We start from the raw sequence: 21,440 nt of genomic DNA, 5'->3' as shown, positions 1-21,440 counted from the left end.
AGCTCTTGCGGTACATTTTGGATTTCATTTTCACTTTCATGGCAGGGGCATGGGGTCTGAAGATGTGCCTACCCCTTCTGTCAATCACCCAGGCAAACACACCGAAGCAGATCTATAATTCAACTACAGGGGAGCTCATACAATTCATAGGGGCCGGTGTTTTCTTCCCTTTATTTTTCCAGTGTTGGACCCTGTATTTATTCTTTAATTCCACAGCCAACGCTTGCACTGACATCTTGACCACCCAGCTCAACCCTCTCTTAGAGCAGCATAGGTTGCAGCACCAGCGTGCCAAAATTCAATTATCTCACTGACTTACAAAAAAGAAAAGACAGATGTGTGGAAGTGTTCATTCAGCTGTCCTCAATTTGTCTCTGTTTTCCACTCGTTTCAAAAGAACACGAAGGCGTTCCAAAAAAACGTCATGTCCTTCAACAGATTTCCCCACTTCATGTCAGTGGGCTCCCGTGATAAATCGTCCCGTGTTCATGGTGGTGCCCTGGTGTTGAACGCGCTAAAAGACACTTCAAGAGCGTTGCAGACGGTGTGAACAAAGTCAAACGTAAAGGAGGAGCAGCAGAAGATAATGTGTGGATTCGTCAAAGTGCAACAGCAGACACTTTCTCAGGTGATTCATACTGTAGAGCGTCAGCATTTCTAAGGTGCAATGCAAAACAGGAAATGAAGTAGAACATTATGTCAGCGGTTTATAGGTGTCAGCATTTGGATAAATATCAATTGAAATTGGGGAGTATTAACTGGAGGCCAACTTTTCTCTCATCTGTTTTCCCCCAGACTGCTCCTTTTTTTCCCCTTCTGAGAGTATGAAGAGTTTTTTCCTGCTTGGGTTTCATCAGGGTAGTGCTGGTTAGGTGAGAGACAACACCATGGCCACACACTTTGCTTTCTAAACAGCACTGCAGAGCATATGACATGGAGAGCTCCAAGCTAAATTATAGGGATATGTTCCCAAGTACCTACCACAGACAAGTTATTTTAAGGCCCATAACCAATGTTCTAATGTCATTGTACTCAACCATAACACCAAAACAGCCGTCCGCCAGGACTCGCAGCAAATCGCTGCCTCAGATGATGACTTAGACTGAACAGGCACACTACAGACCTCCAAGCTCCTTTCTTTCCAATACAGTTGCCTAAAACATGGCAGCTTTGAATGACGCATTATGCTATAAATAAGAAGTTGACGTAGTCATAGTGACGTCACCCATTGGTTTCTGGACTGTGGTTTTGAAACCCACAAGCCCAGCATTTTGGCCATCTTCGATTTTGGCTGTCACCAGCTTGGAATTTTCGTAACCAGTGAGGGGAAGTGACCATATTTGGACCTTGGAGGAGCGACGGGTGGATCTGACGAACACAAGCAGCAACTTTACTGTATCTGGATCCATCTTGCTTCTGGTTTGAAGCTTCATAATTCAAGGTCAACTTTACAGCTAAGTGTTAAAGTCATTATGATACACAGCATTATGGTGTATTGACTCTAAATGGACCATCGTTTATTCAATGAACATCATCAGACTTGAAACTAGAGATTGGGACACAAACGTTCTGTTTACAATGTCAGAAGTAGGGTCATTTTCTCATAGACTTCCATGTAACCAGAGGAGTCGCCCCCTGACGACCAGTAGAGACAAAGCAAGTTTAAGGCACTTCGGCTTTGACTTCACTTTTCAGAACCTGAGGTTGCCGCCTGGTCCGACCACTTTGTGTACTTCTTTTGGACACTGGCCAGGTACAATATCACCTTTTTGTAAAATGTCTACGTCATTAAATGTGTTATTACAAAGTGCACAAAAAGGGTACTTAAAAGCTAATGTGGATGATAGGTGCTACCTAGTAAAATGACTTGGTAGTTTACAAGACTATATTGTGACTCCTTCTTCTCGATCCAGCTACAACAGGGATGAGACTTTAGTGATGCAGCGTCATCTGTGTTTACAAGAGGTGGAGCCATTCAGAGTTGACTGAACTAGTGTGTGACCAAGTAGCCACGCAGCTAACGCTAGCCAGACAGCAAGTCTGCAGTTATCAGGCTGGTGTCAACAGACAAACAGCAAAGGCAGATTAATTAGTTTGCTGACTTTTCTGCTTTGTCTGTGCTGAATAATTATTAAACCGGATATCAGCTCTACTGAACTGAAGCATCTGGTGCTGACAATCCACAACAGTGTAGGAGAACCATGATTTTTTTATTTTTATTTAAAGCATAACAGTGACGTTTTAATCACATTAAGTATAGATTAAATGTGTGACTCGTCAAATTTGGGTTTGAATTTCTTGCTGTTTAAATTGTTCAGACTACATTTGCATTACATAAAAAAATCACATTTAAAGATCAAACTTCATGTTTTGTTTCTCTTATTTTGTCAATACTTTTACCAATCTGTCATCGACCAAACCTGTGCAGCGTCAATTGCCAACTAAGTGGTTAACAGTGTTAACCACTGCACCACCATGCTTCATACCATAGACAGAGGGAAGGGGAAAATCTGAACTGGGGCACTCACAGCACCATCCAATCTTCGTGCTAATCAAAGGGGTTGAAGTCCTGTACTGAACAAGCAGGAGGGTCCCATGCAGGTATGTACAAGCATATTCATTATGCATTTCATCACATCTGAGAGCAGCTTTGTCAGATGTGGGTCTAGGAGGCTTTTTTTGTTGATGTGTGGTTAGCTGCCATACATAAAGATCTGGAACATAAGGAGCAAGTTTCTGTATGTCTTGCATATTGGTTGCTGTGGAGCCCTTGTTTTTACATGACATGTGCAGTTGACCTTCAATTACCATTGTGAGGGCATGATGATATCTAGGCATCATATGCTCCACTGAGGTTCTGGCGAATCGCGTGAGCATCAGTGTTTGATGATGGCGCACTTTGATTAATCAGCGGAGACTAGCGGGGAGACTCCCCGGCAAGAAAGAGTATCCAGGGAGGCATCTTGAAAGGCAAGTGGTTTCACTTCAATGCCCCCCGACTTCCGTCGAAAAAGAAGGCAGGAAAGGGACAATCAGCACTTTATCTCCCTTTCAGACCTGGCTTCCGCTTGGAGAAGAGAAACGCAGGTGCCAGGTGTTCAGAAAGCCAGAGCGATATGGACGTGACGCTCTGGAGCTGACCCCGTTGAACTCTGTCTTTATGAAAAACCTTGGAAAGTCTCCTTTATGATCACAGCGCTCAGAGAGAGGCGATGGGGGTGAGTTCTTTGAAGACCCCGTCAGTCTGCTGCCGTCGGAAGCTCGCAGGTACATTTTCATAATAACTTCCTCATTCAAAAAGCAGACCATATTGAGGGGTTGTCGCCACAAATTGTTTAGCTGAGGTAAGCACTAAACTTCAGTCAACTCTTTCTTTTGTGCACATGCTCCATAAAGTACACACATTTTACATTATAAATGAAAACTGTCATGTTCTTTTTTTCTCTCTCTCACACATGCAAAATGCCACGACTCCAGGCAATACATCGCTTTTTTAAAACGGTGGACGTTTTCAACACGTGAATGCAGAGTTTGGATTTCTACCCATTTTTTTCATTCCTGTGCAGTTTCAAAGAAAAACAGCCCAGTGTTTGAACAAGCGAAAACAAGCGGCTGTACTTTGGCAAACCAAGTAATCTCAGAACGTATTTATCCAAACAAAGCCTGGTCCAATACCATCCCACTGTGGCTTCCCAATGGTTTCTGCATCATCCACCTCGAGCCCTACAATAACACTGGGAGCCTTGGGGCTATTTTCAGATTTCCCAGATTTCCTTGCAGGGATACAACACTTAGTGGTTGAGAACAGTCTTTCTCGCTCAGCTGTGTTTGTTTGTGCAGGTAACATCTGCACTGAGTTTGGTGTATGATCGCTAAGATTAGATACAGAACATACAGTAAATTTGTAGTTTTTACCGCTGCAGATTTCTGTTTATGGACAAAAGAAAAACTATACCAAATTGTGCAAGAGGCAGTTGATGAGTGACTGCTGACATGTGAGCAGAAGATATGATGTTTTATGCTTTTTATGTCTTTCTATATGACCCTATCTTATGTCCGCTACTGTAGATTGGTATTTGGAAATACAATTGTAATATGTTCCATAAAAATAACTTCTTTGAGAGTCATAACTTTATTACTTGGATAGCCGTTATGCATTAGTTATGGTTTTAGATTTACTGTATATATAATCCTGAGCAGTAACAGAAATGCCATGTGTTAATTTGACGGTATGTAACAATTACACGAATATGCTAATTTTAGACAGTATTGTTGACAATTTAAAAAATAATTTCATCAGGTAAAATAACATTATCCAGCTAGTGAGTCAAACTAAGGCCATGTTGGTGTTGTACATTGAGCAAGAAAAGAAATGTAGTTCACAAACATAATGGGCCCTAGTTTCGTAGACCAGGCGCAGTCAGCTTTCAGCGCACCTGCGCCGCGCCGACGGGGTGTGTCCGCCTGGACTTTGCAAGTTTCGTGCACCGCGCAGGCTCGCGCAGGCACATCTCCCGTCTCGCCCACCGGAGCAAGTGGGAAAGAGGGAGGAGAAGAAGGCGTGAGTGGGAGACGAGGAGGAGACGAGGCGTGGACTGGGATTAATACAGCCGATTCAGATCTTCACCAATCAAATGAGCTCCTCTCCTCACCTTTAATGCGTTAGGGGAGGTTCAGTGCAAGTTCCGTCATTTGACAACCCGATGACAGAAGCAGCGCCGCCGCTCCCACAACGCGCATCACGCGCTGTGCGCGTGTATCATAATAATAACAATGCCGATATTATGAAAACCAGGAGAGAGAGAGGGAGATGTTTTGGTCCGAGAGGCTGAGTTTCCGTTACGCGTGCCATCCGCCTTTGATCTGACGTCAGATGTGACGGGACAATCTATATAGATATAAATTCACGTGTTGATTCTATTAGTTGCATTAAATAGTGTTTGTTGTGATTATTTATTGCATTTAAATGTGCCTGGAACTGTGGAAACCTGCCTGTGAGGTCTCGGTGACGTGTGCGCACTGCGCGCTGTCAGCCAAACTTCCACTCCGCCAGCTGTGATTCGCATTGAATGAATGGACTTTATTTACGCCTTGCGCCTTGCACCGAAAGTAGACCAGGTTGGAGCTGGCGAGCTTTCAGCGCAGTCTCGGCGAGGCTTTTTGCCACGAAACTTCCGCTACGCCAAGCTGAATCTGTGACGCCTCCCCCTGCTGCGCCGCCACACCCATCTTGGCGCAGGCGATCCACCAAACTGCCAAACTGACGGTGCGCAAGGCTGCGCGGGTCGAAACTTGCATTGCGCCGGCTCCGCCACCCTGCGCCGCCCTGCGCTGCGCCACGAAACTAGGGCCCCTTATGTGTAATTCATGACACAATTCAAACAGGATAAAAAAATATGAATCTCTCACTGTTTTGGGGGAATAAGGTCCCATTTTAAAAGTAGTTTGCTCATCGTTTGCAGACAGTCCTAACAAACCATGACTTTGCACTTTTTTTTTTACAAATTACCATCATTATGTAGTTACTTTGGCATCCTTTTTATCCGTTTATGCAATTAAATCACAACAAAGTTAATTTTATACCACTTTAGTAAACCAGCCGATGTGTGTCTCGCTATCCTCAGTGAATACAGCTCTATTAGTGAGCTTTAGAGGTACTGATGGATGCATTTTATTACTGTACAGAGCCAGCCTAACTGTTTCCCCCAACTTCCAGTCTTTATGCTAAGCTGAGCTAACTGCCTGGTGGCTTGCACTTCATATTTAGCGTAGAGATGAGCTGTTGATCTTTTCAATGAAGAACTGCAAGACAAAGTAAACATATTTGCCAAAATGTCGAAGTATCCCTTTAACATTTATTTAAACTCAACCATAGATTGTTTTTCGTATTCCTCCTCTTCCTCATATTTATTTAATGAGGAAAGTGGAAATAAGTATCCATTACATTTCCAAGTTCCATATAATTAATAAATAACTCATTTTACAGTCCCGACCTTGCACTATTCTATCTGGGGAATCCGTCTGGTTATTTTAGCACATTTTATTATTCTGTGTGAAGGTTTCATCAATTAATTTAAACCAAAATCCCCAAAACAACAAGTCCACTGTGAGTGGTTCAGTTGTCCATTAAGCCAGTAAATAGTCTAATGCAAAAAAAAAAAAACAGCCAGAGTGTAATGAATAGATGATACATTAAAAAAAAACTTCACTCCAATTTTTTTCTGATATTTCTGTCTGCACTTCTGAACAAACCTCCATTAAAAGCAATGAGAGTTCTGTAGTCACTTTCAGCTCAACTGTCACACTTTTTGCTCACGTTGGCAGCAGCTTCAGCCAAAGCTGCAGTGTTGTGGGCTCATATCGGGTTGCCATGCTAGGATTGAGTAAGAATACACACATCACTGATAGCTGTAAGTGACAAAAAATCGCCTTGTGCAAAACAGACAAAAACAGATTATGCGAGCAAAAGCTGATTTCACGCACTAAGCTTTCATCTCGCACTTAAATTAATCAAACATTATTCATCACGCTTTAATTAAAATCAGATTTTGTTTCTTTGATATCCATTTTATGTTGTTGCTTAAAATACTGTATTATTCTTGAGAAGTCTGATACAATCACCTGCCGAAGCTTGAAGACTGCTGTTCGTCCCATTCTCTGTCCTGTATTGTGTATCGAACCCCTCACACAACCTGAAATGAGAGCTTGTAGCTCTGTCAAGGCGTCATCACCCAGGTGTGCCAACAAAAGCTCCGGCAGATCCAACCAGTGACCCCTGGGAAGGGTCATGTAAGACTCCAATCTAAATTCCTGTCTGACAAAACCCTTAAAAAGCTGCCTGAAAAGGCCTGTCCATCCACAATGCAGCACCCCGAAAAGGCTATTCAGCCGACGAGGCTTCAATTGAGACATTTGGAATGTGTCCTTTTCCTTTTGGAGAAAAAGGTGTTGCTCTGGGTTAAAGTTTCTACATTAACTGTGGTTTATAACTACTGTAGGTAGCTAACTGGCTTCGCTAACTGGCTTTGCATGGCACAACCGCCGAGGCCTCAGTGCAGGGCTGCCAGAGAAAGCCCTGAGGAGGGGTATTATTCTGGCCTACATTCTGGCTCAGAGGTGCCCACAGCCTGTCCCTCACAATTATTCAAAGTGTGACTGTGTGGTAGGGTTTGGTATCAGTGAAATGCAGACTCCCTTCTTGTTGCCCTTGTCCCTCTCACATCCACCCAGCCGCTCGCTCTCTCTCTCTCTCTCTCTCTCTCTCTCTCTCTCCCTCTGTTTCTTTTGCCTTCAGCAGTTTCACCACATGCAGAACGGAGGAGCTAGCCAGAAGGTGTTTCAAGGGCTTGAGCCCTTTCAGCCTTTGACAACCATGGCTGTGCAAATGCAGAGCTGTGACCTTGGCAACAGCTCTTATCCCGCTCCATTTCAACCCACAGGAGGAGGGGATGTTGTTCCTGATCTACACTCCCGCTAACTGCGTGCTCGCCTCACACGCACTTTTAATACCTCTAATGAAAGCTTAAAATTCTAAGGAGGTATAAAGTTAACGACATCCCAAAAGACATCATTGTTGAGTGAAGTAAAAGAAAATGAGGGATGAAAGAGTGATTGTGAGCTGAGCCATGGGTTTCAGACAGGATTCTTACCTAAAATGTGAAGCCCGTCATACATTTCTGTGGACCACGACTGTCAAATCTAATGTCATGTTTAATCGTGTTGTGCTGGATTTAAAAATGCATTAATACAACTCCGACTCCCCTCTAATCACAGATCTTTGTTGTGAATGGTTGTATGTTGAGTAACGTGGAGCTGGTCTAAGAGGGAAACAAATAGTGAACAAAAAAAATCCAGAGCTGACAGTGTCTCTCTGTTACCCCGGTAGAATTGAGTTGCACTGGCACAAGCAGACAAGACTCTCCCTCCCTCACTCTATTGACTCTGTGGATAATCTTGACTCCCCAGAAAAATCTGTAAGCAGCTGGCCACAAACCTTGCTTGAGTGCACATGCATACAATATCTTCCTCCAGCCCTGGGGCTCCCCCCTCTCTTTTTTTCTCTTCTTCTTCTTCAGTTCTCCAGTGAGTTCCTGAGCCAACATGCCTTGAAAAAAAAAAGAGGCAGGATTTGTTGGTAGGGACTGCAAGCCAGTGCCAAAATCAACACCGTCCCTCTCCTCGGGGGAGACCTGCAGCAAATTGGACTGCTGAGCTGAGTTTGTGCCTCTCGGACCTGCGCGAGGCTGCCGGCTTCCACCGCTGGGCCCCGCAGCAAACCAGAGAGGCTTGTGTCCATTTTTGTTTAAAAAAATAACAGCAAACCCACAAGTAAAGTGGTGTAGAAAATTGTACACAGTTCAAATGGATTGATTTCCTGTGTAAACAGGTAGGGTCATTAGAGAGTTGGTTTTGATTTGTGACCATGCTACAGCTGTATTAGTGGTTTCCTTCACTCCGGCCCACAGGTATGGCAGCCAAATAGCAAGGGTGCCTACGTCTCTAAACGCTAAAATAATAAATTAAAGTATTGATTCCTTGCTACAGCACTGGCAGGCAATGAATTGTAGCTTTGGTTTGGACTAGAAATACAAATTAGCCCCGAATGAGAAGGCAGAGCAGGGCGGAGTACACTGTCAATTTTCATTGGGTTTTCTACTAGATATATATCAGAGGAGGTGGCGGGCAAGCGGGTTCAAGCTTGTATAGCTTCAGCACACTCTTTGTATCGTTGCACCTCCTCACATCAAACCCAACTGGACAGCTGCAGATGACACCATGTTTGAAGAGTTTGACGTTTGATGGAGGATGTGTTTGATGCAGGTGGAATAAAAAGTAACACCTTTTCAATCTGGGGTGCTGCTGTTTGAAGTGTCAGGGCAGTGCAGGGAAGCCCAGGTATGTTCTGATCAACTGCTATTGATTTAAATACATATAGTGTTCAGATAAAGCAGGTGCATGATGACATCTCTATATATTTTGAAAACAGTTGTCGACGCTACGATTGTGAATTTCAAATGTGATTCTACAAAACTCCACTAGTTTGGGTTTTTGTTGAACTTGGCCTCCAATTAACCGTCTTAATTGAACAACAACATTTTAGGGTGCAGTTAGTTATCATTGCTTTGCCCGTTAAGTTTTCAATTCTTGGCAGATGTATGGGTGGTGGCAGATTTACAACTTGACATGTGATTTCAGAGAGAAGGCTGCCAAAGTCAATACTGCTGACTGAAATGACAATTCTTGCAGCTTAAGCTAACTAGCTAGCTAATACAGGTAGGCTAACGTTAGCTCCATGAGTTTGAAAAAACACTCAGATTTTTGTGTACTAAAATTGTACTTATTATCTTTAAATGTGATGTCACCCTAAAGAATGAGGCTAAAGCTACACATCCTCAGCATCCTCTCCAGACCTAGAAGAACAACCCAGAGAACCCACAGTCAATCTGCTAGTGTTAAAGGATTTTTTTAAACATAACCTGTAAAGCCACAAACTATGCAGCTGATATGCCTGTTGCCTTTGGAAGTGTGGTTACTTTTGTAGGCGAGCCTGACATGATTGCATCATTTGTTTACTCCCCACAATTTATATTGTTCCTTACCGTGGAAGAGCTAAGAAAATACCTTCCAAACTCTTTACACCACTCACTCATGTTCACTACATCACATATGTGCATTGCTTCAACATGTGGACAAATCTGAGGCTTAACAGGCCTGCTGTGCCAAGTTACAGTTGCTAAGGTATGACAAGGAAAATCAGTGTGTGGGAGGGGCTTAGCAAACAGTCAATTAACTAATTAAATAATGAAAGTAATTCATGTTTCACATTTGTTAGATGCAAGATGCGAAACTGTGTTTTATGGTTTGGATATCGACATTGAAAATTCACAAAAATTCACAATAATGTCTCTTGTCTAGAAGAAATTTGCGCACTTTTAACAAAAGTAACTGGAGGAAATTCTTAAGTCACACTAGGAGTCTGAAATTCACAGACACCTTAACCTTTCGCTCTCTTGTTCCCTGTCACGCGAGAGCAGAGAGACAGATGAAATCAACTTCAGACTTTGTGGTTGAATGTAAACAGTCAGCAAAGAGAAATATGTTCATACCTAAAATGCAATTTCCCAAGTTGATTTAACTACCTTTCTCTATCCACTGCAATGGAGCGTGTGAGATGAACAGATGTCACGTCTTCAGGTCCCAGCGAGATTACACACGGCTTTGTCTCAGCATGCAGAGACTGTTGTTAAGTCTGACGTTACTTTGCTCTGCTTGCCACAGGATGTGCTTTCCGAGGTCTACTGAAGGGGAACAGGAAAAAGAACCTAACAATTTCAAACAACTGACTCTCTCAAATAAATATTAATTTAAAGGTGCTGCAGCAATTTTGGGAATTACTTTCATTTTCGTGCATCTAGAATATAAACTATTTAAAAACAACAAAACTAACAGCTAGAGTCTGATTTGAATACATAATGATTTTACAACATTATTTTGAATTTTCCTCCGAGTATATATTTGATGAAACAAGTCCACCCAGTCCCTTCAACCAAATGACATCTGAAATGTCAACAAGCCTGCAGTCGTATCCGGATGCTGTTTACTTAGTAACATTCCTTCACATGAAACACTTAACATTTGTCAGTAGTGCAATCAGAGGAAATATCTTGTGAAGGGGCATGCAGGGAGCAATGTGGGTGAATTTAGTATACACAAACAGGCATGCATATGTCTGGAGAGTGATGGGGTGTCAATAAAATAATTACACGACATGAACAGCTTTCGTTAATTTCCACTGTTATTTGGCTTTCCCTGCTGATTTAATTAAAATGATAGATTTTCCTTTATGGAGCTCCCAAAGCAGGACTTCAAGGTATACGGGCAGGACGCGGGACCTTACATGGTATGATTGGGGCTTAAATAATGCAATCCTCATGGTCAAACATTAATTTCCGCATCAGTAGCATTCATCTAGTTTACATTGGTCATCTACAAACAATTATTCAGTTTCCTGAATCTGATGTCTCGTATGAGATGCATTGCAAATCGATGCATCACTTGCTAATCTCTCTCATTGTTTTATTTTTACGCAAACTTTTATTTTGGGGAGGTGGAGGGGACTTCCTGTTGTTGTCGTGGGCAGAATCAACATTAAGGAAGTGTATATTTGGTATTTCCCACAAAGTCAAACTCATTATTCACAAAACTTGATTTCATATTTTTCCTGGAAATCTAAATAATTTGCACTCCTTGTTGTAAAAGTGCTATAAAAAGGAAATTATTAGTCTAATTTGAACTTGGAATGAATGTATTTTTGACCCAGTTACAAAAAAAGGCCATATGATGCATTATTAGTTGCTGTCAGTTAATGTTAGCTTCCTGCAGGTGAAATGTGATCTGGATGGAGGGGGACTGCCGGCTCCGACAGACCAGGGCGGCTGCTTATCTCTCGTCCTGAAGCTTCCTGAATATCACCTCTGAGCGCATTCCTCTTCCTTATGCAAGACATTCCACCATTTCCACTGGAGAAATCTTCTTCGAAATGTAGGATCGCCTGTAAACTATAGGAGCTGGTGTAACTAATGCCTCTCCAGGCTTGTTATACACAGCGGTACCTTTCTCCGGGTCAAATGCAGCATATTTGCTCTTTTACATAATACACCTTAATACATTCTGCCTTCTTTCAATCCGTGGTCACCTGTTTTCTGTAGAACACATTGTGTTTGGAGGCAGATTTTTTTTTTCCTACATCCTGACTCTCCTCTGCTCTCTCCCCTTCTTCTCGGAGTGCTTCAAAGAGCAGGTATCCACAACCCCCTGGGGCTCAGTGATTGAAAGCTCAGAAGGAAGGACCGAGTGCCAAAGTCTTATAAAGAATGCAACAGAGAATACATATATTATTCAGATTACATTCTAATGCCGCTGGTCTGTCGACACAAACATGATCCAAAAATAACTTATTTAAGGGTTTCACAGGTGATGTTGAGCAAGTCGTGGGGAGGGGTGAAAAAAAAGACTCTTGAATCAAACCATGCGTAAAATTCATTAGGGGAGATGAAAATCTGAGGGGGTAATCTGGCAGAGGCCCGGCTTCTTCTCTTTGACCAAAGATGCCATGACGTACTTCTAACAAGTTCACCTTGTTACGGCAGGAGAGAAAAATCCACCCTCCTCCGTTTTAATGGTTTTCATCTCTATAGATTAGGCGTGACCACTTGAGATATTCCGGAAGCCTTGGCGTAGAAAACTTGCACGATTTTGCCCTCCACTGGGAGGCTTCCAGATGTCAGAGCACCAAGCGATTAGCATGGCCCCAACATTAAGAGGAGGGGAAAACTCAGACACAAACATATTAATAAACCCATGCAAGCCTCGGGCCACCCTGCTGCTGCTGGTGCTGCTATTGCAATCCGCTCTTCGCGTGGCTGTAAAAATCGGTTTCCTCTGCCTCTCTGCCATCCCAGTGACCGTCCCTCCACATAATCATCTCATATCGAAATGCCTCTCCAGCTAGACGGACTCCCACAGTGCCACAGGACACACTGAAGCGGCGGCTTGGTGACACGGCAGGAAAAGAAAAAACCCTTTGGGCAAAATAGTATAAGTAGTAGAATATATTTACTGTGTATCTAATGATGAGGAAGGGCAAAGCTCACAGATGTTTTCTCCAGTTCTGCGTCGAGTGCTCGAGTCAAAGTAAATAACATACCTCAGATACTCCCACCCTTGAAATGTCTGCATAATTATATCTAAAATTTGTTTGCAGAGGTATCATTTACCCCCATTTCCGCAGAGGACTGGGGGGTTGCAGCTGCACAAAATGAATTTGTCATCAGGTTTAAAGCTTTTTTGGCAGGCTATCCCGAAGCCAGCCAGGGTCCTTGAAGTAGGAAAGGCTTTCCCACTGCTCGGCTCCTCTGCATCCCAGCAGGTCCGAGGATTAAATTTACGGCTGCCGTCAAAGCCTCTGACAGGCCTTAAAGGGGGAGCAGCGCTTCTCCAGCTCCCCCAGATATCATTCCCAGAGGACTGGCAGATGAGGCCTTTTCATTGGCAGTCGCGGAGCAAGTGGTGCCCCAGTGAGCTGGCATAATGTGACTCCGGGCTTAGGCGCCATGCATGCCACTACTCACTATGTCTCTCTGCATCTCGCCTTTTCTTTCTCCCCCAGCCGTGTCATCTACGCATGCCGCCACCCTCATGCTTATTCTGCTTGGTTTGTCTACTCCCATCAGTCTCTGCCTCCTTGTATCTGTATCTCACTCCGCCGCTCCTCCTTTTGCCTTGCACTGGTTCAGGCTAAAAAGGCAACAAGAGCCACGAGTTCCTCTCCTTGGACTCAGACATTCAGGATTAATCTCAGATGAGCAGTTTTATTCTTAGATGTTGTATGCATGGCACAATCTTTTGACTCAGAAAATGTAGGCACAAACTGCCATGTCCTGTGTTTGTTTGACCTGCATTGTGTTCGCTCTTTATTGTACGTTTCTCTGACTGTCTATAAGTGATACGGGTGGGTTTACATTGGAGGTGGTTTAAAGTCTAGTACATTGCATTCAAACGCTAAAGGCTGCCAATGTGCATCGATATCTGACGCACGTTCATGCACAACTGAATGTTTCAGTTTCCACAACACCAAGAGAAGGATACGTCACCTCAATGTCAGGGGGTTTATTTTCCCAGTTAAACTTAATTCATATCAGACCAGTAACATAAGCTTATAAATGTAATAAATGACACACAAACCAGGAACTCACTATTTGGAGATATTTAGCTTGTGCAAAATAAGGTGTCAGATTCAGCTGTAAATGCAATGTGTCAGATACACAAGTCATCATCTTGATCTAATCAGAAGTATTGGACAGAACTCTCTGTTGGCAGATACCCAATAGATATGGATGGATATTGAATCAAATAAATCCCTACTATTGGTGGAAATAGTGTTGTTTGAGGGCCAGCATTGCTGGAAGACGTCTCCCAACTGGAGCAGGTCATAGCCCTGTATATCTCACCAACACTGATACCAGATGTTTATCCCATTTTCAAAAAAGCCCACGTAACATTGGTTATGGACCACTTAACGGCATCTTTCTTTCTTTTTGTGATGAGTCAAAGTTGAGGGTAACCTCACAGTAACATAGGGATTGCTCATATCAAAGATGGAGCAACATCGAACAGTGCTGGCTCACAGCCGGATAGCTGTCTGCTGCTGTACATTTTCACAGCAGAAAAATAGTCAAAACAAATACCAAGAATATGGACTGATTTCAACAAAAATGGATCTCTATTTCAGTTCACTTTCAACAAATACGACCAGGTTTATTTTCACCCGTCGGCGTTTGCTGTATGTACACAACTAGAGCTGCTGGAAAGACATGAGGTCAAACGCTCACCTTCGGTTCATGACATTTTTTCCTTGCTCTTAGTTAATCAAGGTGAGCCCCACAGCATCTCTCAGCCATACTTCTTAGCCCTATTGATCTTCCCTGGTCTCCTTCCCTGGCGCTGCCTCAATTACGTATGACCACAAGGATTTCTATGAACTGCTGCGAGACCGCTTGTCCAGTTCTCCTTCAGATGTGGCGCTTGGGCCAAGGAAACAAACCTTGGGAAAGTGTTTGTGGGAGGGTTAATGAATTTAGATCAGTGTTTACCGCAAACACAGCCTCGCTATCCGTAGCAGCGGCCTTGAAGTCGCAGGCCCGAGGTTAGAGTCGGGTCGTCTCCGGGACAATGTAGCTGATTAGGATGGCAAACACTAGACCCCGGAGAACAGTGTCTCGCAGCCAGAGACTGGCTAAATGCTAAGCCACGGTCCACAATAACAAAGTCATGAGGCAACAGAAGAAGGCAGAGAGACGTGAAGGCACATTTAAACCCATGTGGTTTATTTAGCTTTTGAGTTAGAATAAATTCAACATTAGTGCTGTGCTAGGGAGTCTGATGTAAAGCAGTAGACAATTCAAAACAGGCTCTGAAGCAGAAGCAGAGTGCTGAAGAAATGTCAACTCACGTGATACATGGTAATTGGTTGGTATTAACTGATGTTAGCACTCATCATATTTTGTTAGATATTGGATTTGTATTTTTTTTTGTCATTTTTTCAGCATACATTGTTAAATAGGTGCACGATATAACCAGGGATGTGATCTATTTCATTTCAGCTCAACTTTAAAGTCAAATCAGAACTTTTCCCCCTCATGTTTTGCCCTGAGCTGGGTTAAAAGAGATTGGTACGGTATGTCTTTGCAGTTCAAATTGCAAAAGAATGAACAGAGATTAAGGTTTCAGATGCAGTCTGAATGGTAAAAATTCAATCAGCCACTGTGGTGATATCAGCCTCTGTGTCTAAAGTCAAGAAAACTGTCCTTCTGGCTAATCTGAGGGTGCAGGTTTCAAAGAGTTTAACATCAGTAGGTAATAAGCTTTAGGTTGGTGATTTCAACATAACTGACTGAGGGAAAAAACATTGCTGAGAACGGGAGATGAATGGATTTGAATGGTTTCCTTTATGTGTCATGTTAAGAGGATAGTTAAGGGGTGGCTGTGGCTCAAAAGTAGAGCGAGTTATCCTCCAATCAGACGATTGGCAGTTTGAATCCCGGCTCCTCCAGTCTGCATGCCAAAGTGTCCTTGGGCAAGATACTGAACCCCCAAATTGCCCCGGATGCTGGGCCATCGGTGTGTGTTTGAATGAGTTGATCCTGATGTGCAGGCGGCTCCTCTGTCATCAGTGTATGGATGTGTGTGTGAACGGCTAGAAGTGACTAAATGTAGTGCAAAGCGCCTTGAGTAGCTAGTTAGCTAGAAAAGTGCTATATAAATGCAGGTCATATAACTTGGGATTTAGATACCCAAGAGTGGAAATAGAAAGTTCAATAAATAAATAATAAAAATGTTGCCAAAGCAGACACATAAGACACATTCATGGTCACACTCGTCATCACTATGTAGACTCACGGGCACAGTGAAGATGCACATCTACGTCTTGAATATTTCGATATGTCTTAACATGATTTTAATTAATTTAATCCCTCGAGCACACTTTCAAAATAAGGCATTGGTTTGTATTCTTTACTCCAGGGTATGGAGGGTATATTAGTAAGCCATTTTTGGGGGGGAACGTAGACCTAAAATATTCTGTTACGGTAACGGTAATTTTATCTTGTTTGGGGGGCAGATTTAAGTGGCAGATCTAATAGTTACAGCATTAGAAAAAATGCAAATGTCTACAAATATATCTACATCTACTCTGTATTTACATGGCTAATAATTAAAAAAGGATCAAATTACTCTAAAAGGTGTATACAAGACATACAAATGTGGTTAAAGGAGATCTTCCTTCCAGAAACGTTTACCGTGACATGAAAATGGTTTCTCCCAGGAGACAGACGTACTGGTATTGATGCAGGATAGTGACTGACGGCTGGATACCGTGAACTCAGCCAGTTATTCAAAACACATTGAAGTGTGCAAGTCATCTGAGGGGCAAAAGCCATTGCTGAAAGCTCACATTTCACAGCTGGGAGCGCAGACGGGATATTAGACAGTGTCCTGGCTATGAGGGAGTTTTTTTTTTTTTTTTTTTTAATGTATCAGTTTATAAAGACAACCAAAGGTGATGAATCATAACTGCACGCATGACTGTTTTGGGACCAAAACGCACTCTCAGATTTCTCTCTAAGAGACGTACTTGTCATGCACCGGCATGTCCCTGTTGAGAACAGATTCACCGCACATTTACACTGGGATAAATAGCATTTCCTGGGGAATAAGCCAACACTTATTGGAGATGCAAGTTTGAGCAGGGATGGCAATTTATGCCCATCATGCAACACTAATTTATAATGACACCCCGCTTCTCGTTTCATTTGCAATGCTAACTTGCCTCCAGACCACGCTAACATGGCTCAACAGTCGGATACGGAGGGGGCTAATTGCGCAGAGGTGGCCAGTGGCAACATGAGAGCCTATAATTGGGAGGACACGCTCAGTGTGTGTGAAGACCCATTTGCATATCACTTCCACTGTCTCTGTGAGGTGATGGAACATTATTAGCTGGAACACTCGTAGTGTCCACGGTCTGTACTGCATTTTTTTTTCTGCCTGCCTGTCCCCACCACTTGATGAAACTCTCCTTTGTACGCTTTGCATGCTAAAAACGTGCATTGATTAAACAATTGTGTCTGTCCATAAAAGCCGAGCAGGAAAATAAACAGATCATAGTAATGATGCAGGGCTGATTTGCATTAGACTTTTTTGCCATAACATCTTTTCATGCAAGGTCTTAGTGGTTTTCTGGGGGGGAAAAAGCAAGAATCTTGTGGATTAAGAGTAACTACATCCTGAAATTCTGCTGGAACGCTGCCTCTGAGCATGTTTTAAAAAACAAAGATGGGTCTGTGGCCTCGCCCCGCATTGTGGTGAGTAGGCTACCCTTGTTTTAGTGTGCCAACACTAGTAGCACCTTTGCCTAACCATAGACCCAAATTGTGCCTCTTATACACTGTTCCACTAGTCTTGCCTATTTTGGCACAGTAAGGGAGGACATGAACTCCAAACTAATACAAGTTACATGAGCAGATAATGCATTTTTTCTCAGCAATACAATCAATACACCTTTGTGTAAAAATCCCCATATGATCTTATCATGTCAACAAGAACTGTTCTTATGCACATCACACACATAATCCTTTAGTTTTGAGTTTGCCTTTAACACTGATTGCATGTTGCACCGTGGAGGCCAAAAGGAGCAGCCTCATTACTCGGCTTTTAAAGCAGAGGACTAACTTTCCCCACTCTCGTTGAGCACTCTCCTTTTAGACCTTATGGGGCTTGTTAGGGGGGACAATACACCTAGGAGCAGCAGAGTTGTCCAAGCCTGCTCTCTGCAGAACAATGAGCCTGTTGTGCTTTCCTCAGTAGTGAGGAGAAGTCCTGGGAGACCGGAGAGGCAGCTGTGGTGGGATCCCGGGACAAGGGATCGGACTTGAGGAGGAGGAGTCCAGCAGAGGTTTTTTTTTTTTTTTCGGGGAGGGGTGTGAGGTTATGGAGTGTAGAGGGCTTGTGTGTTGTGGGAACCCCCGATCTCCCCGCTCAACCCCCCCTCCAATCTTTTCTGACTCCAGAAAAGGCCAATGCGACAGAACTGCCATTTGCAATGCAGATCATGTCCAGGAGGAAGGAAAAAAGAAGCCGGGAATCAATGGTCCTGTATCAATCTGCTGACTGCTAATGTCCTCCACATTCTGATTCTTGACCCCTTCCCTGCCATCCCCCAGACAAACCACCATTGTCCCCCAGGGCCCCACCTTTCTCCTCTCACTCTATTGCGTAGCCAAAGATGCCACATTAGGCGAGGAAAATCCACAACTCGAGGTTTCTTTGAAGAGAGACACAGTAACTGTCATTTAGAAATGTGTTTAGCAGGTTCGGGGCCACCGCATAATGGGTCTGAAAAGAGAAAAGAGTGAGACGGGGGAGGGTGGAAAAGTAGGGGGGGACCAGTCAGTGTTTGGCGAAGGCAACATTTAACCCTTGTGGTCATTGTCATAATATCCCAATTTGTGTCAGTGATCTGGTTAGAGCGATACGGTAAATCAGGAAGAGAAAGGGAGAGACAGCGCTCGGCGACAAAAGGGAGGACGTTTGAAATCCCCGTCTCAACCTACCTGAGCAGTACTGGCCGGAGAAACTACCTCATCATTTTTACATGAAGCTTGTAATGAACTAACGGCTTCGTCAACCTGTTAGATAAACACGCCAATTAGCAAATTTGAACATGCTCTCTCGCTTTCATCTCCGCCTCACGATAACATCACAAAAAGATGTTCCTTTTGATGGAACACCTCAGAAATAGTAGTTTGAGTGTTCCTCTCATTATCCCCTTGGCGTGATATATTTCAACTTGCAGTTTATGACGTATCATTCGAGCATGATACGCAAGTATAGTACGAGTATTTCTGTTCCGGTTCACAGCATGATGAATTTTATTTCATCTTTCTAGATGTGATATATCATGGCTTTGACTCCCCCCAGAAAAAAGCTTGGAAATAATCAGCCGCTTATTCCCTCAGATGCCAACGAGATGAAGCGCACGGTCACTCTCATTCTCGTTCTGGCCAAACAGATTAAAAACCATACAATTAGCAAAACCTGCAACTCTTATGCAAAGCATCCCAGCTATTTCTGAGCCATTAGTGATTTGGTTTGAAGTGGCAAACTGCAATTGCTTCCCAGCCCTTGACCTGGGGGAGGGGGGGCAAGGGAACAGAGGGGGACCAGTGGGGGAGGAAATTGGCCGAGTTGTGATTATGAAGCCAAAAGTTCAGCGTGCGCAGGGCAGTCAGGTTTCAGACTATTCATTATGCTGCGAGATTGAGGTGGAGGGTCCTCCTATGGCAACCACATATGGATGCATTGACCCCTAAACCCTCTCAGGGACTGACTGAAGACTTAAAATCATATTATCGCCCCAAATTAATGAGAGAACCAGGAGCATTGTTGTGGTTCTGTTTACCACACATGCAGATTACTTTTTATTTATCAGTAAAGGTTACGTGGCATCATTCTAAAGACACAGACTAATTTATATTCTCATTGTGGACAAAAACAAGAGCAGAAAGTTGGTTGTGTGCATTTCAAGGGCATGCTCCACTCATCATGAGGGCTTTTTTTATCTACTTTAACACATCCTGTCCACCCCCACACTGCATATGCATGATTTCTGACCAGGCAAACGCTATACAGTGGATTATCTACAACTGAATGGTGTGATTTGGGAGCCAGTCTGTCAGTTCTCCCTGTCCACGCGTAGACTGTTCAGTCCTGTTGCCTGCTGTGTATTTATGAGCAGGTCCAGGCCCAGCGTTTTTAATCATTCATGAAACTTCGAAGGGCCACAAATGAGTCAACATCATACTGGATCCTTATCCCAACCCCCCAAAAATAAATCCAATTTTCTCTGAGATTATAAAATGAAAATAGATGGGAGGAATAAGAAAATCACTGAGCGACACCAGGGGATTCATGGAAGCCAAGTCATTGTGTCTCGTTTTGTCTGGATTCATTACTCTGCCTTTAAAAACAAATGAGCTGGCTAATGGATGGCTAATGATTGGGATGCCCATGTTATCTCCTACGTCTGATAATTCAACCTCCAATTATTAATCTATTCAGCTTGACCTGGTGCTTTTCCCCCTCGTGATAACCCATCAAATAACATAACCCATTACATGCAGAGCTGGGTTTCTGCAATCTCTTCCCTGCTGCTCCAATGACACTATAGTTCCCAAACTCTGTTCTCATTAATAAGTGAAAATAAATTATGGGAGGGAGGCCAAATAAATTGAAATGTTCCTAAGAGGTCAGTGGCAGTACTCTAGACTGGGCAAACATGGCCATTGTAAATCAGCGAGTTGAAAAGTTCAAATTAAAATTGTTGACATATTTACTACTGCATGGGCCCAAAGCAGTCAGATATTAATGGAAGGGAGAAAATAACTTGATTAACAGGAAGTAATGTGGTCGTTTTATAAACTAATGTGCTTGACCTCAGTGCAAGCGTCTGGAACCATGTTTGGAAATGTTCTTACGAAAGAGAGAAAAGACAAAACGGGTCACTGCTGGAAACTTTTTTGTTAAATGGAGGTTTATCTCCCTGCTGGATAGTTTACCACAAACAAATCAGCATTTTATTGTTTATATGTGCATTTGTGCATGAGTGAGTGAGTGAGTGAGTGAGTGAGTGAGTGAGTGAGTGAGTGAGTGAGTGAATGGCAGGGTCAGCTGAGCTCTCTCCAGTCAGTTTGGACAGTGTGAAGATCATGAACCCATAAACCCATACAAATAGCCCTCTATTACGACACCAGCTAACACTTAGCAAATCAGTGTCCTGATTGACAGCTCATGTCAGTGTTTGGAGGGGAATCATACCTCTCTTTCCCCGAGTCTGACTCATGTTGGAGAAGCTAACCTTGTTGTTATTTGATTTATTTCGGTTCAGTTTTCCGACATACAACTAAACTGATGGGAATGTAAGTCGTTTTGCAGATATTTGATCATAACCCAAAGTATTGGAAATAATAAAAGTTTGACCTGATAATACAAACTCAGGGGATAATATAGTTCTTGCAATACATCTTGTGCAATATTTTGAGACAATGAATCAAATGGATAAAAGTATGTTTTCACTGAGGACAATGATTATCTGCAGAAAATGTCACTGCAATTAATTGTTGAGTCTTTACCAACAAGTGGTGGACTGAAGGATGAATGACATCACCAACCTGCTTTGCATTATAAGAAATACCAAACACAAGCTTCTACACATCTCGTATCGTAGGGGTGTGTCATTGTCATTGGTTGTAAATGAACAAAACTACACATCATGTCCCTCAGGAAGATTCACTGCATTTTTTTCACCCATCTTGGCTGTAATTATT

The sequence above is a fragment of the Eutrigla gurnardus genome (assembly GCF_963514095.1).
Source record: "Eutrigla gurnardus genome assembly, chromosome: 18".
NCBI classification, from domain to species: Eukaryota; Metazoa; Chordata; class Actinopteri; order Perciformes; family Triglidae; genus Eutrigla; species Eutrigla gurnardus.
Note: the sequence above shows the minus strand (reverse complement) of the source record.